Raw genomic sequence first — 16,137 nt, forward strand, 5'->3', positions numbered from 1 at the left:
TCCTGGTGCTTCCATTCTAGTAGAATCAAATACTGTAACACAGGGGTTCTCAGCCCTGGCTATATGGTAGAAACACTTGGTAAAGTTTTTGCTTTTGTTTTTTTGTTAATGCCTGGGCTCCTCCCAGAGGTTCTAATTTTTTGGGTCTGGGGTGAGGGCTGGGTATCAGCATTCTTAACCTTCCCCTACCTCCCAACCCCTAAGACAATTCCAGTGGGCAGCTTGGGTTAGTAGCTACTGACATAATGTGTTTCCCATCAAAGGAATTAATAAAAGGATGTTTGGGACAGCTGCAAAAGGAATGTATCCCGAATGTGGAATTCCAGATATTATGGCTTTTAGATAAAGGCGATACTCTGGAGCTGAACGTCCTTCCCACCATCCCTCAAGTACACGCCATGTAGCAAGCGAAAGCTCTGTCAATTGCTAACGTCAACTTGGCCCCAAAGCTTTCTGGATCAAAATTCCTCATGTATCCTACCTGAAGATTACACGGTAGCATTAGTTACCATTCACTAAGTGCTACCTGCACGTTACCCTACTGAATTCTCACAGTTATCTTTTGAAGCAGGCATTCTGAGTTTTGTTTTACAAATGAAGTCTCCGGGAGAGTCAGCAGCAGCTGGAGGTCACATAGCTAGAAAGTGAGACCGCCAGTGCCAGTCATCAGCTCTCACCCATGACACTGCATCCCAGAGACCAAGCCTGTGATGTTGAGCAGATTAGTTTGAGAAAGGTGCCAGGAGAAATAATAATTCAGTCTCGGACCTGCTCAGCCCATAGGCTCTGCACACCCATGTCTATGCTGTAACCCAACTTAGATTAGCTGGTCTTTTATTCTGAATTAGGCTGAGCTAAATTATTATTTTTATTTATTTATTTATTGAGACAGAGTCTCACTCTGTCGCCCAGGCTGGAGTGCAAGGGCGTGATCTTGGCTCACTGCAACCTCCACTTCCCGGGTTCAAGCGATTCTTCTGCCTCAGCCTCCTGAGTAGCTGGTAGCTGGGATTACAGGCACATACCACCACGCCCGGCTAATTTTTGTATTTTTAGTAGAGACAAGGTTTCACCATATTGGCTATGCTGGTCTCGAACTCTTGACCTCATGATCCACCCGCCTTGGCCTCCCAAAGTGCTTGGATTACAGGTGTGAGCCATTGTGCCCAGCTGGCTGAGCCAAATTACATGTAATTCCCTTCCTCCCTTCTCAGCGTTGTCATCCTTGGAACACAGCACCATCTCTATTCTTAACTATCTTTTCAAAACCGAGAGTGAAAGAAAGACTTTGTTCTTCACATCTTCCTTTCCCCCTTTTGCCTGCTCTGTCAAGTTAGCCACAGGTATTTAGGGGTAGGCAAAACTGGAAAGTGACTGATACATGTTTTCATCATCATTACCCTCTCCCTTCTGTATTTTCTTCCTCTTTGTGGAATCTAGACCTTTAGGCTTCTTAATCGAAACTTTCTCGGAAAGGGTAGAATAAATTCATTACACTACAGTGTGAATGACTGATAGGATTGCATGTGCCACCTTTCCCAGGGACAGGCACATTTTAACAGGGGACAAAGAGTTTAATTTGGGAGTCCGATACATGTGAATTTAAATCTCAGGCTGTCTTCTGGTTATGTAATGCTTGGCAAGTAACCTAACCTATCTTAGCTTCAATTTCCTCATCTCTAAAAAGAGAATAATACTTCAGAGGGTTGTGATGAGGATTAAAAAGATTTGAGACTGCCTAACACAGTGCCTGGCACATAGTAGGTGTCTGTTAAATGTTTACCCCCTTTTCCTTTCACCTTAATGGCAGAATTCATGCATCAGGCAGGAGTAAAAGTTATTTGGGACATGTTGTTTCAGAAATCTCTCAACAGCACATGGCCTCCTACTTCCTCTACTCTGTAGACACAGGCATTGTTGAGGAACACATTGAACTTTTCCCCAGTAAGTCACGTTAACTCACACATGCTCCAGGACCATGGTCGTCAGATATAGGCATTTCATGTAGGAAGGCCATGGCTATATTTTACATCAAGGTTTCTTGTCTGCCCTTTCTTATAAGCCTGAAGCCCCATAAAACACAGGTATGAATTCACAGATTAGCATCTAATCTCCAGTGCACTAAATGTTTGCATAGTGCCAGCATTTTGGAAGAAACAGCTACCTCTTGGTCTTTCTTTCTACAGAAGTTGAAATGCAGTTCCTCTGAATGAAAATCTAGAGATTGTGTTCACTCAGGAGTGTGGCTGAAATGCAAATATATTTCAGAGCTTGTGCCTTTATCCCAATGCAGTAAAAAGGTGACTGTTATTAAAGAACAATGCAAAGCCTTTAATTACCAAGCTTTCAAGGAAGCTTTATGCACTGGTTTGACTTTCATTATCTGTCTTTGTCATCCTTGTAAAATATCCCATTAGACTTTCCACTAAGGCAGAGAAATCAGACTGACAATGGAAACTAAGTTGTTTAATTGCTATTACCTTTCAAAGTTTGAAGTGCAGTTTTATTTTTATTTTTTATTTTGTTTTGTAATTTTTTTCAGGAAAAGAAGCTTGGATTTGAGGACTAGGTTGAGTGAGTTAAGGATTGAAATAAAGCCTGCTGTTGGATCCCAATTCTTCTGATATTGTAGATCCTGACCAGTTACAGTAGGATTCTGGCTTCACCTTGACTGGGTACACAGACCAGGCTTGAAGCTCCAGTGGTCTTGGTTGAAAGCCTGACTAGGCCACTTACTGAATGGTAGACCTTGGCAAGTTCTGTAATCTCTCCACGTCCCAGTTGCCTCATCATTAAAATCAGCAGAATGACAGTATCGCAAAGTGTCTTTGTGAAGGTTAACAACGGACTTAGGTAACACACTATCACATTGACCAGAGAAGAGTGAACAAATGCTACTTCCCTTTCTCCTCTGTATGCAATCAAAAGTAGTTAGTCCAGAACAGTGACGTCTGATGAAATCAAAGTGGGCATCATGGGCAATGTTGGAAGAAAATCAAAGAGAAGTCATAGTGGGAAAATGGGAAGATACCCTCCAGTGTGTGTGTGTGTGTGTGTGTGTGTGTAAGCCCCAGTCTTTGAAACTCAAAGTGTTACCTATAAAAATTCCAATATATTTGGATATGTACCTTATAATGAGGGGTGCAAACATGAGTCGCGGCACGAAAACAGGCAAGGGGTGCCATTTACTTGGTGTGATGATGTTAGCTGCCAGCAAATGTCATGTTTGTAGCAGAGGATTTGATGAGTTAATTCAATTCAAGTCCAGACACTAAATATCTTGCAGAATAAAAAACAATGGGTCATGCATTTTTGAGACATGTTTTCTGTGCCCCCCCACCCCACCCAGCTTCTTAAAACTAAAGTAGTCTTTCCTGGCTCCTGAACACAAGCTGTCCTCATCTATTTCCTAAGATAATCCATTATAAATTATGACAGGCTCCCCAGATCCTGGCGGGCGGCGCAGCCCGATGTGCTGCCCAGGTCTCACTTTTCTGTCCTGGTCATCTCTGACAAGTTCCATGCGTGACCAGTCAGGAGACGGCTAATTCCAGTCCACGCAGTTTTCAGATGAGCTTCATTTTATTTTTAATTTCCCCACAAATGCACGCCAGGCGCAGATTTCGTCAGTTACAGACATAGCTCTCTAATCTGTGCCGCCCTTCCGTAGCTCATACTACCAAATGAATTAAGGTCCAGTTACATATAAAAGTGATTATGATCAGCGAAATGTCTGCCCAGAGTCGCCTCCCAAAAAAGGACAAAGATTCGAGGCTCTGACACTCCCCTTTGGCCATCTTAGGGCCATGCACTGTACAATAAAAATGATCCCATCAACAACTTTCTAAAACATGCACTGCCTTCAGATTTTACAGCTCCAGACCCTCTGGCCCCCATGGAACAGATAAACAAATAGCTTTCCTCTGTTGGGGGAAATTATTTGTTTTCTGTCTTCATCCAACGAGATTTCTTTTAGAGAGATCTGATCTCATCCTTGTGAGAGCTTCCTATTTCACCTCTGCAGGCATCTGGCTTTCGCTTGGAGGCAGGTGACTTCTTCCAAATCCTGACATTTGAGGGGCAGGACTCTACGTCATCTTTGGGATTTGGGAAAGGCTCATGGGACGATTCTCAGGATAGTGTCTGTGTGGACTGTATTTTCCCCTTAAATCGGCAAAGCAGCTCATGGAGTAGGCACTGCATGGAGACTTGTAAAGTTAAATCAGACCAGGGAGCAAAGAAATAAAGGCCATCTTCCTCTGTTCTCAGAGTTTCCAACATAACTCAGGGGCGAGGAAATAGTCCTAAGGACACATTTAATTATTGAAAGTTATCTTCTTCATAAGTTAATAGATACAAAGAAGACCAAGAGAACAAGGAGCAATTTAACGGAAAGAGTATTAGGGACCAAGAGGCTGGGTTTTGCCACCAAAGAAGTATGTGATCCTGTATACTTCTCTGCCTCTTTCTGGTGCTGGTCCCCACAAATATAAAATCTAGAATATTCTGGACTTCTATGACAAATGGCAAAAGAGTTAGGGGAGATTGGGAAAGCTTTCCTCGTTTCCACCAATGTTTCTAGAATAATTATTACAAAGCATAACCAGTCTGGGCCTGAGGGGGATGGTGATGTAGTCCTCCCGTGAGGCCTCTTACTGGGGATTTTTCCAACTTGCTGTGCAGACCCCAAAGCTGATGAGGTCAAATGTGCTCAGCCTTTTGATATGGTTCTTGTTGGGGTGGAACCAACTCGACAAACGGTCCAAGAATCTCTCCTAGATCTGACCTCTGAACAGAGCCCGAGGTCGGGTGGTGAAGGCAGAGAAATGCTGCCCCACACGGCAGAAGCCAGCCAATGCCTGCTGCCCCATCGCCCGCCAGGCCATGGCCCTGCTGCCCTCTGAGACAAGCCAACCTTGGTAGTCACCCAACTTGAGAATCTTTTGAGCTCTTCCTGTCGCCATGCCCTGCCCCATCCCATTCCACCCTGGCCTCTTTTTTCTCCTCCCTGGCAGCCACTGTGTTTTCAGATGTTTATCCAGGTCCTCAGTGGCTGTGGTGAGGCCTTGGGGAGGGGAGTGCCCTGAAAGAGGGGTTCTTCTGGGCTTCCAGGGCCCATCACATGGATGCCCATGTATGTGTGTGTGTGTGTGTGTGTGCATGTGCACATGTGTATTAGTGTATTTCACTGGTTGACAGTGGTCTGTATCTCTGGATTGCAATGTCATTAGTCCTAGATGAGCCCACGTTGGATGCCTTTTTTGGGAACACTGGGATCCTCTGTGCTCTGAATGCTCCATCTCAGTGGTCTCAATTTGATCAGGACATCCGGATTTTGTAACATCATTTTCTAACTGTTCCCCCGACCCTGATTCCATCCTTCAGAGCTCTGAGGACATGTAACTAGAAGCCACTCCAATTACGCTCCCCCTCTGTGGTGGACCCGTGTCACCTGCCGCCCTGGCATCATCAGCCAGGCATGCACTGTCACACTCCCAACCGGAATGTCAGCTTGCTGTTTGAGATTCACACCGACACTCGGTCCCCAGAGGGCTCCTCCTGGAGCCAGGGTGGCCTGCGCTTGGGAACACATAAAAGCACAGGAGTCCTCTCGCTGTTTGGCAGCACTTCAAGCACTAGCCCAGTGAAGAGATCTTGACAGCATACTTGTAAACTCCACAGGCCCCAAGGGCTCAAACACCACGATATTTATGCTCACGGGTGGGGAGCCAAAACAGTTGGATTGTTATGCAGACATGGATCTCTTACTCAGACCAGCATTTCTGACACCTGTTAATTGGCATTTGAAAGAACTGAGTCGAGGGGGGTGGGGGCCTCGGGAGCTGCTGCCAACCTGTACCTGAACTGCAGGGAGTCCTGCAAGGTGTTGGCCCCTCCAGCTGGTCAGAGATTCCCTGGAGAGACGAGCAAGTGAGTCCCAGGGTTGCCAGAAAGGATCATCAGAGAAGGAAGAAAATAGGAAGGAGGGTGAGAAGAAAAGAGACCAAGAGGGAAAGAAAAAACTAGAGAGGGCGGGTATTTTTAGATTTGCTAGCGCAGAGCTTTGTGCCTGCAGCACCCAGGTCCCTGCCTCTGCAGCACCAGTTCTGCTGGCCCAGGGTAGGATATGCCCATCTTCTCCCCTTCCCCGCTGGGGTGAGAAGTCTCACCTGTCTTTGAAGGCTAGAGACTACCTCCTCCAAAGAGCCTTCTCTGAAAACCCCAGACAGCCACTCTCCTCTTCCTTCAGGAGTTCTTATTGTAACATACAATTTAGAGCTTCAGACATTCTTGGGGGTGTCTTGTGTGTCTCCCTGACAATTGCCTCCACATGGCCAATTTTTAACTCCTTGGGATCGTATTAGAGACTTTTTCTGGCCCACTGTGCCCAGCACAGTCCTAGTTTCAAAGTAGATTCTCAATATCCACAGCTGATGGATTGATTTTCCCCCTCTGGATGTCTTTTTCTCTTTTTGGGTTCCAGATCTCCCCGCCTCAACTTCCACTCAATCTGTCCCCACATAGCTTCAAGCCGACTAGCTGGGTTCTGTGCGTTTCCTTCTCTGCACCTGTCTCAAGGTGTGGATGGCCCATAGTTCGACCTTACGTGAGACTAGGTTTAAATGATGTAGTAAAAATAGTTTCTATATTTCATTATTTGTACTCAAAAAATATTCATCAAGTCTCTCTTTATGAACTGACTTCTGTTCCAAAAGTCAGCTTGTGTTTTAGTTTGAATCCAGAAGTCTGTAGAAACAACATTATAAATGAATTCCTTCATTCATTTCTTCAACAAATACATCTTGAGCACTACTACAAGTCCCGCATTATTCTATGTGCTGGGAAATCTGCAGGGAACAAAGCACATACAAACCCTTGTCCTCAGGGAGCTTATATTCTGGTCAGGGGAGACAGACAACCCCCAAAGAAGCAAGTAAAATACATGACATGTATTTTAGTGTTCCCTCTTGTATAATCAAGAAGCCAGAGTAGCTCAAGCAGAATGAGTACTGGGGTGAGGAAAGTACTGGGTGGTTTTTCTGGCCAGCCCACTGATAGTCTACCTAGCCCATAAGAAGTCTGAACTGCAATTCGAATTCAACTGCAAACATTTACTGCATGCCTATACTATGACAGGGATTAGTGCTAGGTGTTGGTACTAATTCTTCAACTACCCTTAACCATGTTTCTATGGGAACATCCCTTCTTTGTGTCAGCTAGAGAGGCAATTTAGGACATTTAGAACCATTTCTTGATTTAGAGCCTCAGGCATTGGATTTGCTGCTGAGTGTTGTTTTTTGTCCTTGGGCAAGTTGCATATCCTTCCCCAGTTCTTGATTTTCTGCAGATGATAATGACGGTTTGGCTTTTGTGTGTGGTGTGTGTGTGTGTGTGTGTGTGAAAATTAAATGAGGTTAGTGTACATGAGAGAGCCTTGTAAAACATCAGTCTACCGATGTGAGTTGTCATGATTTTAGGTGAATTGTTCTGTCTCCTATATCGGGGAATTAAGGGACAAAGACTCAGAAACAGACATCTCTAGTGACTCCTCCATACACAGAAGTTTTGGGTAAGTTTTATGTTAGCCATCTGATCTCTTCTGAAAAGGGTAATGAGGCCAGCCAGTTTCAAGATGGTGAATAACTCAGCTAAAAGTGTCAAGTGGGAGAAGAAACAGGTCAACAAAGACTGCCTGACTCTAGGGAAGGTTGTAGAGTAGAATTTAAGGAAAGGTTTATAATTCATTTCAAAAATGACAAGCAAGAAGACAGACTCAAACAAATCATTACACAGGTAAAATCACATTTCCCCTCTGGACACTGTTCGTTTCTCTCCATTTTCCTGTATCCTTCATGGCCCGTTTTCTATAGCGTTTAAGCTGCCCCAAGTAACCCAGATCCCACCACTCTGATTCCAGCCATCCAGTTGCTCCCAAGCCTGCCTACTTTCCCTCCCACGCTCTTTAGAATGGGGGACTCTGTAAAGGCAGATCTTTTATTGAGAGAGAACTCACTTCCTTATTAGAAGAAGGCAGGCTGTTCATTCCGGAAAGCCCTTGTTATTAGAATGTTCTTTCTGAAAGCCGCTTAAAATCTGCTTCCCTGTGCCTTCTCCTAAGTCCTGGGTCACCCTCTGAGGTCCTGGGTCACCCTCTGAGATCCTCAGAAGCACCCTAACTCCTCTTCCAAGACACAGCTTTTCAGGTATCTGAATATCAGTCCCTATCCCACTGCGCAAATCCCAACACACTCAGTTTAAAATTTTCTCCTTGGCCGAGCGAGGTGGTACATGCCTGTAATCCTAGCCCTTTGGGAGGCTAAGGCAGGTGGATCACCTGATATCAGGAATTCGAGACCAGCCTGAAGAATATAGTGAAACCCCATCTCTAATACAAAAACTAGCTGGCTGTGGGGGCAGGCGCCTGTAGTCCCAGCTACTCAAGAGGCTGAGACAGGAGAATTGCTTGAACCCGGAAGGCGAAGGTTACAGTGAGCTGAGATCAAGCCACTGCACTCCAGCCTGGGCAACAGAGCGAGACTGTCTAACAACAAAAAACAAAAATTAAAAATTTAAAAAAATAAAATAAAAAATGATTTCCTCCTTATCCTTGGTGTTCTTCAATGTTGCTGTGAAATATTGAGGGGTTTTGTTGTCATTTTGTTGTCATTCTGTTTTTTTGTTGCTTTTTAATCCTGCTTCACAGTAAACACAGAAAACACAGTATGTGCTTTCCTTCCACTCTAAGAATTCATGATCTTCTTCAGTCACGAAGTCTTAAAAATTCTTTTTTAATTTTAATTTAATTTTTTTTTTTGAGACAATCTTGCTCTGTTGCCCAGGCTGGAGTGCAGTGGCACCTTCTTGGCTCACTGCAACTTCTGCTTTCCGGGTTCAAGTGATTCTCATCTCAGCCTTCTGAGTAGCTGGGATTACAGGCGCACACCACCATATTTTTAGCAGAGATGTGGTTTCACCATGTGGGCCAGGCTGGTCTTGAACTGCTGAACTCAGGTGATCTGCCTGCCTCAGCCTCCCAAAATTCTGGGATTACAGGCATGAGCCACCATGCCCAGTCTTTTTTATTTTTAATTTAATTTTATTTTTATGTTTTAGAGATGGAGTACTGCTCTGTTGCCCAGACTGGAGTGCACGGTACAACCATAGGTTACTGCATCTTTGAACTCCTGGGCCCAAGCGATCCTCCAGCCTCTGCTTCCTAAGTAGCTGGTACTATAGGCATGTGCCACCACAACTGTCTCAGTTCTTAAAAATGTTTAGCCATTTCTTCTTCAAGTATCATCAGTCTGTCTTCCAGTTTTCTTAATGACACTTTTCTCTCTCTATTTCTCTGAGCTGTGAAATTCATTAGAACCGTCTTTCAATTCACAATTTCTCTCTTTGATGATGACTAATGTAGTGTTTACCTAATATCATTTTCTTTAATTCTATGTATGTATTTTAATTCCATACTACTCCTTAGAAGCTGAACTCTAGTCTGCCTCTCTTGCTCCAGGATTTGACTTCTTGTTCTGGATTACTTTCCCTTTCTTTCTTCTTCTTCTTTTTTTTTTTTTTAAATTTACCCAAGATAATACTTCAGAACATTTCTATTAAATTTCTATTGCACAGAAATGCCTATCTTAATGTACTGCTCTTCCTTTTTTCCCTTTTTTATATTTTAGTGTGATTACGTTTTCAGAACATGGTTATGTTTTCTCAAAATGGAAGCTTAACTCTGTCTTGACTCTGTCCCTACTGTCCTTGAACTGCCCTCATGTGCCTGATCTCCTGAGCTTTCCTTAGCAGTATTGCTCTCTGTGATACCCAGAACTGAACGCAGAGGACTCCAACAGGTGTCCTGAAGGCCAGTCTTAGGGACAGAGAACACTGCGCAAACAGGATTTCTAACAACACATGTTCTTTTACAGAAATATCTATAAGAGGATAAAAGGCAGACACCAAAGGAATTTCCTTGAATTAATTAATGAGTGGGCCTAACCTGTGTAGGGGTTGGGGTCGTCTGTAAGGGCTACAGTAAACAGCCTCTGATAAACAATACCTCTTGATCCAGATGAGATCAGGCCAAATTCCAGGTAAAAAGAAGCCTCCAAGGGGAAAAGAAGTCATCGAAGGCCAGGCTGGGGGCCTTTGTAGAACTAGGAGACCCATCCATGCTTTGGCATTAGAGATAAGAGTGGTTCAGAAAAATCAAATCAAACACATCCATATGGACCTCAGGTGCTTCTTGACACCACATTAATCACCTCCCTCGTGTTTACTGTTACTCCATCATGGTCTGACTATAGGTGAGGTTGACTGGAGAGCAATTGGAGAGAGGAAGTAAACCTCTATTCACAGGTTGCAAGAGTTCTCCTTGTTTACGGCAGAGAATGCACTTGACAGGAAAAAATAATCATAGGTCATTAGGATTATTCTTCAGTTTGTCAAAACATCCCATCTGGTAGAAGAGCATGAAGTGCCCACAATTATTAGCCCTTTTCAAAATTGTGTGTGGAGTTGTCTGCTAAAAACGGTATGTGAGTTCTGAATTCCAAGCTTTCGAATCTCAGCTTTATCACCTACTAGCTGTGTGATGTTAGGGTGGTTTCTTAACTTCTCTGAGATTCAACTTTTACTAAATCATACTTATTTTATTTTAATTGGGGATGAAATTAAATATTGCATATAAAGGGCATAGATTAAGCTCAATAAACATTTGTATGCCCTCTCCTTTGATCGGGTGTCATTTGACAGAGCTAGGGGTGAGGAAGAAAGGAAGAAAGCAAAAAAAAAAAAAAATAGAAGAATTTGTTTAAGAATGGGAGGAATTGTTAAGGGCTGTTGCAAAAGGACATAAAGCCACTTTGGCCATTAGCAGTTGATGGAATCTAGTGATAAATGTCAGTTGCACCCAACAATTAGAGGCGGGTGGAACTGTATATCTTCTTCCCCAACAACCTGGCTACTTGGTGGTAACAAGGAAAGCAAGTCTCAGACCCAATTCTACCTTATTCTACCCCATTCTGACATTGACCAGCAGTCAGGTCCCCAAACAATACAAGCTGATCCTGTAATCTTAGAGTGTCCCACTCTCAGTCATTTAAGGCAATCTCCGGTGCATGAGAAATTTACACTAAGGCATATGCACCAAACATTCTGACAGCAGAGTCAGTGCCCACATTCTTCACCATGCATGAGGTACAGAGAATAAATGAACTCCCAGGCCTGGAGCGCCACTCTGAAGGTAGCAGGCTGTTGGGCTCACCAGATTCTTATACTCCTTTCATGCCAGGACAGAGGTGTCTTTACAAATTTTCTAGCCAGTCATTTAGAGTGAACACCACTTATTTCACCAACAAAAAATGTTTTACCATTCTTTATGCTAATTAACCAACTCTCAGATACGGGCTTAGAATTGAGAGAGCTGTAGTATTTTCTATTTCTTCCTTTATGGCATACATTCCCGAATGAAGGTCTTTCAGTGTTCACTAATGTAGATTACAGTTAACTTGCATTCACATATATACATCACACAACCAACACTGAAGTATTTGAAGGGAAATTACAGGCACTATAACAAGATAGTCAGAAGACTGGAAAGGACTATATTATCTTTAAGTGAAAGCTGAAGAAAAATGGGAAATTGCAGTCACTTGTTTAGACAGGAACAGACAGTACTCCCTCAGATCTGAATGATTTCCATTTCATGGTTTGTTTATTATAATCCTGTTTTTTGGCCAGAAAATGACTTAGTTCCCACTCAAATTTGCTCATTCCACCACCATCCCCCTCAGTCCTCAAGAGACATTTCTGATACAAAAAAGTCCCCACTAGACTTGAAGCTTCAGAGCTAGGATAGCAAGAATCCATAAAGACCGTGAAATTGTATACCTACATCTGCATGTCTTTCAAATTCTAGTTTGCTGGGTACACTTGGATAGCTAACATTCCACCTTAGGTAACACTTTTCTCAGCCTCTACTCTCCCTCTAACTTTCCCCATTAGCTTGGCAGAAAGACCTTGGGCTTCATCTATAGGCAGATTTTGAACAAAGCATGGGGGTGTTGGGATTGGAAGCCAGCACACACACTGAACGTCTCAGTATAGCCAAAGGTGATGGAGACACTAGTAGATGTAGACGTCACTCTCCCTCCATTGCATAGTCAAACACCTGCATTTAATTATTTTCATTTAGCTGCCTATCATGAAAAAACACACTAGGTTAGGAGCCAAACGCCTGGATTCAAGCTCCAGTTCTGTCATTCACAGCTGGGTGTTTTTGGCGAAATCACCCAAGGCTTCTCAAGCCCAATTTACTAATCTGTCAAATGGGGCTAGTGAGTCCACCCTGACTCACAGGGTAGTCATTGGATTGAATGGCAGATCAGGCAGATTTTGCTTTGTAAATTATAAAGGGATTTATGGGTACAAGAAAGCATTTGTATCAATTATGTACACATGCTCAATTATTTCTTGTGAACATACCTTTTCAAATAGATTTTAAGATTCTAGAAAGAGTCTAGATTTTAAGAGTCTAGAAGACTACAAGCTGTATACTTTGCAGTAACTAACAGTGCCATGCACCTACTGGTACTGAATGTATAAATGAAATAATGAGATTCTTTATTCTGAAAATAAGGCAGGGACTTGGCTTAATATCTTCTAGTATGCCTAGGAAAAACATTCAACATAATTATTCATCAAAAAGTTATTGAAGACCTATTGCATTTAAAGTTCTGTGTAAGGCCTTGAACATAGGATAAGTAAGATGTGCCTCTGCCTTCAGAAAATTAAGTGGAATAAAGGGCTAAAAGAGGTAAGAGGAAAGTCCATACTAAACACAAAGAAAAGGTTGCCAATTCACCCCATAAAGTGTTGGGGGTGGACATGAGGAGAGGAAGGAAGAGCTTCATACAGAAGGTGACATATGAACTGAGTCTTGAAAGATGAAAGAGTACTAGGTCTAAATGTTTAGCTTTCAACCAAAGCTTATAGGTTGAAACTGAATCCCTACGTGATGGTATTAAGGGGTAGGCATTTGGGGTGTGACTAGGTCGTGGGGGTAAAGATCCCATGAATGGAATTAATGCAGTTATAAAAGAGGCCCACAGGGCCTGTTCACCCTTCCCCCATGTAAGGATGCAGTGGGAAGGTGCCACATAGTCTATGAGAAAGAACGTTCTTACCAAACCCTGCAGGCACCTTGATCTTGGACTTCCCAGCCTTCAGAACCTTGAGGAATAAGTTTCTGTTGTAACAGCAGCCCAAACAGACTTAGACAGAGGGCATTTAACAGCAAGGCATCATGTTCTCACTCGTAAGTGGGAGTTGAACAATGCAAGCACAAGCACACAGGGAAGGGAACATCACACACTGGGGCCTGTTGGGGGGTGGGGGAGCTGAGGGAGGGATAGCATTAGGAGAAATACCTAATGTAGATGATGGGTTGATGGGTGCAGCAAACCACCATGGCACGTGTATACCTATGTAACAAACCTCCACGTTCTGCACATGTACCCCAAAACTTAAAGTATAAAAAAAAAAAAATCACTAAGGCATCCAGAGGGCAAAGGTGCTCTGTTCCAGAGGAATAATTGGAGCACAAAAGAAACAGAGTGAGGCCAAAGGGTTACCAATTATTTGTACAGTCAATGAGTAGGGAGTAAGGCGGGGTGTGGTCTGAAAGAGGTGAAACTAGAAAAGAAAATCTTTTCCCACTCTTAGTTTCTAAGAAGGAAGAGTTTTCCTACTCACACTCCTGACTTTCTTCCCCTTTATTTTCTCCACCCTTAAGGAGGTGCAGTGACTTCTGCCTGGCAAACTGGGAAAGAGTAGATGGGCATGTTCTGCTCAGCCCCATCCACCTTCTTTCTCTTGGGCTTGGGAACGTCTGCCACATGGAAGCCTCTTCTCAGTGCCCCAGTCCATATGCCTAGGACAGCAGGTGACTCTGCCTAATTTAGGGGGTCAGGTAACCAGCCCATTAAAGTTGTGTTCTCCAGTGTAGCCTGGATCTGTATTAAAGTTGATGATGTGGCCCAGTTGTCACCCTTTGTTTTATTTTGCAGTTCATTCAGAGCCCCTGTGGTTGGGTGCCTCCCAGGTAGATCAAGGCCGGAATATGGAGGGCTTGGAATGTTCTGCCCAGGAGAGTCCAGAATCACGTGGCACAAAAAGTCTCCACCATGATAAGCATAAGACGAGATGCCTGCAAAAGGAAATAATACCGGCAGCCTTAGTAGAAAGAGCATGGACTTGGTTTTCAGGAGAACTGGGAGCCAGTCCTAGCTCTGCCGCTAACCATCTGCATGACTTTGGGCAAGTCACTTAAATTTTCCAGCCTTTTCTCCTCACCTGTATGGTGAGTTGGGTTATCAAAATCACTAAGGGCCCTCTCAAATTATATAAACTTTTAAAAAGGGAGAATTTCCCAACAGGAGGAAGTTTTGACACCATTGAACACTGGGACAGATTGTGGAATTTCTTTCCTTAAAGATGTGGAAGAAGCAGGTGGTTTAGGCTCCCACATAGATGAGCAATTTAACACATATGTTTGTCAGGTCCTCTATTATGAACGTATTACACTATCTCATTTCATCCTCATGCAAACCCATGAAATAGACAACGTTATCATTCAAATTTTACCAAGAAAGAAACTGAGGCTCAGAGGAGTTAAATAACTTGTCCAGAGCCTACAAATAATAAGCGCCAGTACTAGGTTTTAAACATGGGCAGTCTGGCACCACAGCAGCACTCGCTAGCACTACATTGCACCACCTTGTGCTTAGGGGCAGCTCTGGGTCCTCTCCCAACAGCCCATCGTGATCCATGGTGTCTCTGGAGGGACCCGTTTGCAGCTTCTCAGACACGTGCAAAAGGCAGGTGCTTGGCTAGTGTGAGAAACCAAACTCTTTTGGCTCTCTCTTAGCTCTGTGCCCTACGTTTTGACATTCAAGGGTAAGAAGCATTTGTTTGGCAATTAATAATGCACTGCCTTGTTACATCTCTTGTTTGGATGTCTTTATTGTTTTTCAGTTTCTATGTGCTTATGATTTTTCTCCTTCCTTAATATTGATTGTGTATTGATCACATGTCAGGCACTGTTCTACATGCTTTAAATATGTTATTTCACTTAACACTCACAATTAACACTTCAGGATAGATACTATTATTATTCCCAATTTACAGTTGAGAAAACTAAGGTACAGAGGAAAAGATATTATTATACTGCCCGTAGGACAATGACATTGACAGCATATACTAGGCCTTCAATAAATATTTGCAAATGGATTGATTGAGTCAAGGGTCATATATTTCAAGGATTCCCTTTGCCCAGATCCTTCCATAGTCTTCTATTTATTCTCTGCTTACTCCAGTTTTTACTATGTTTCCTTTACAGACTGTGTCTAAGATGCCAATTGAAGACTAGAACAGCCATTTGAATGTGGGGTATTCCTGGAAACCTGTTCTAGTAGGCACTGGAGAAGCCACAGGAGCCTGTCAATATAGAATAGACACACTTTTTGCTCAATAATAATTCACTAATTGACGAATATATTGATGGAGTGTTGGTTTGCTTCACAATCTGCTGGCAAAAACATATTCATTTTTAGATGAATTTCAGGTCTTATAGGTAAAATTTGTTTTTGCTTTTTCCATTTTGTTTCAATCCCCTAACTTTTGGCTTTCTTTGCCACTTAGAAGCAGAAGTGGGAGAAATAAAGTCAGCAGAATGAGGGCTGCATGCAGGTAGGCACACTTTCTGAACGTGTGTGTGTGTGTGTGTTTGCGTGTGTACATACATACATATTTCTTAGGTTGGAGAAAAATACCTTTCCCCTCTATCTCTTGGATATCCTATGAACTGTATCTCAATTCCAAACCCACAATTCCCATTTTTCCTTTGGGATCTGATGAGAGTTTCATCTTCTTCAGTGGGAATGCATCCACTGTGGACATGCCAGTCTTCCCTAGCAATACACTTTGTAAACCAACACAATCTGACTGTAGCTGGGACAACAATCTACAGTGATAATAGCAGCAACTCACACAAATTAGGACTAGAGAGATTTTCAAACTGATGTCCATCCTACGCCCAGCACTTCTTGTATCCTGGCATACAAGCGCCTCTTCTAT

At 43.1% G+C, this 16,137-nt stretch overlaps 1 long non-coding RNA gene across 1 annotated transcript in view; it reads left to right on the forward strand.

Annotated features, from left to right (window-relative positions):
* The window catches only part of LOC117064466, a 153,937-nt gene extending 138,306 nt beyond the window's left edge, over window positions 1–15,631 (forward strand). Inside the window, exon 3 of the long non-coding RNA XR_004429474.1 lies at window positions 15,401–15,631. This is a non-coding gene — a long non-coding RNA (uncharacterized LOC117064466). The remainder of the gene's footprint in view (window positions 1–15,400) is intronic.
* Window positions 15,632–16,137: the final 506 nt, after the last annotated feature.

The sequence above is a fragment of the Trachypithecus francoisi genome, unplaced genomic scaffold (genome assembly GCF_009764315.1).
Source record: "Trachypithecus francoisi isolate TF-2019V2 unplaced genomic scaffold, Tfra_2.0 Lachesis_group2, whole genome shotgun sequence".
Lineage (NCBI taxonomy): Eukaryota > Metazoa > Chordata > Mammalia > Primates > Cercopithecidae > Trachypithecus > Trachypithecus francoisi.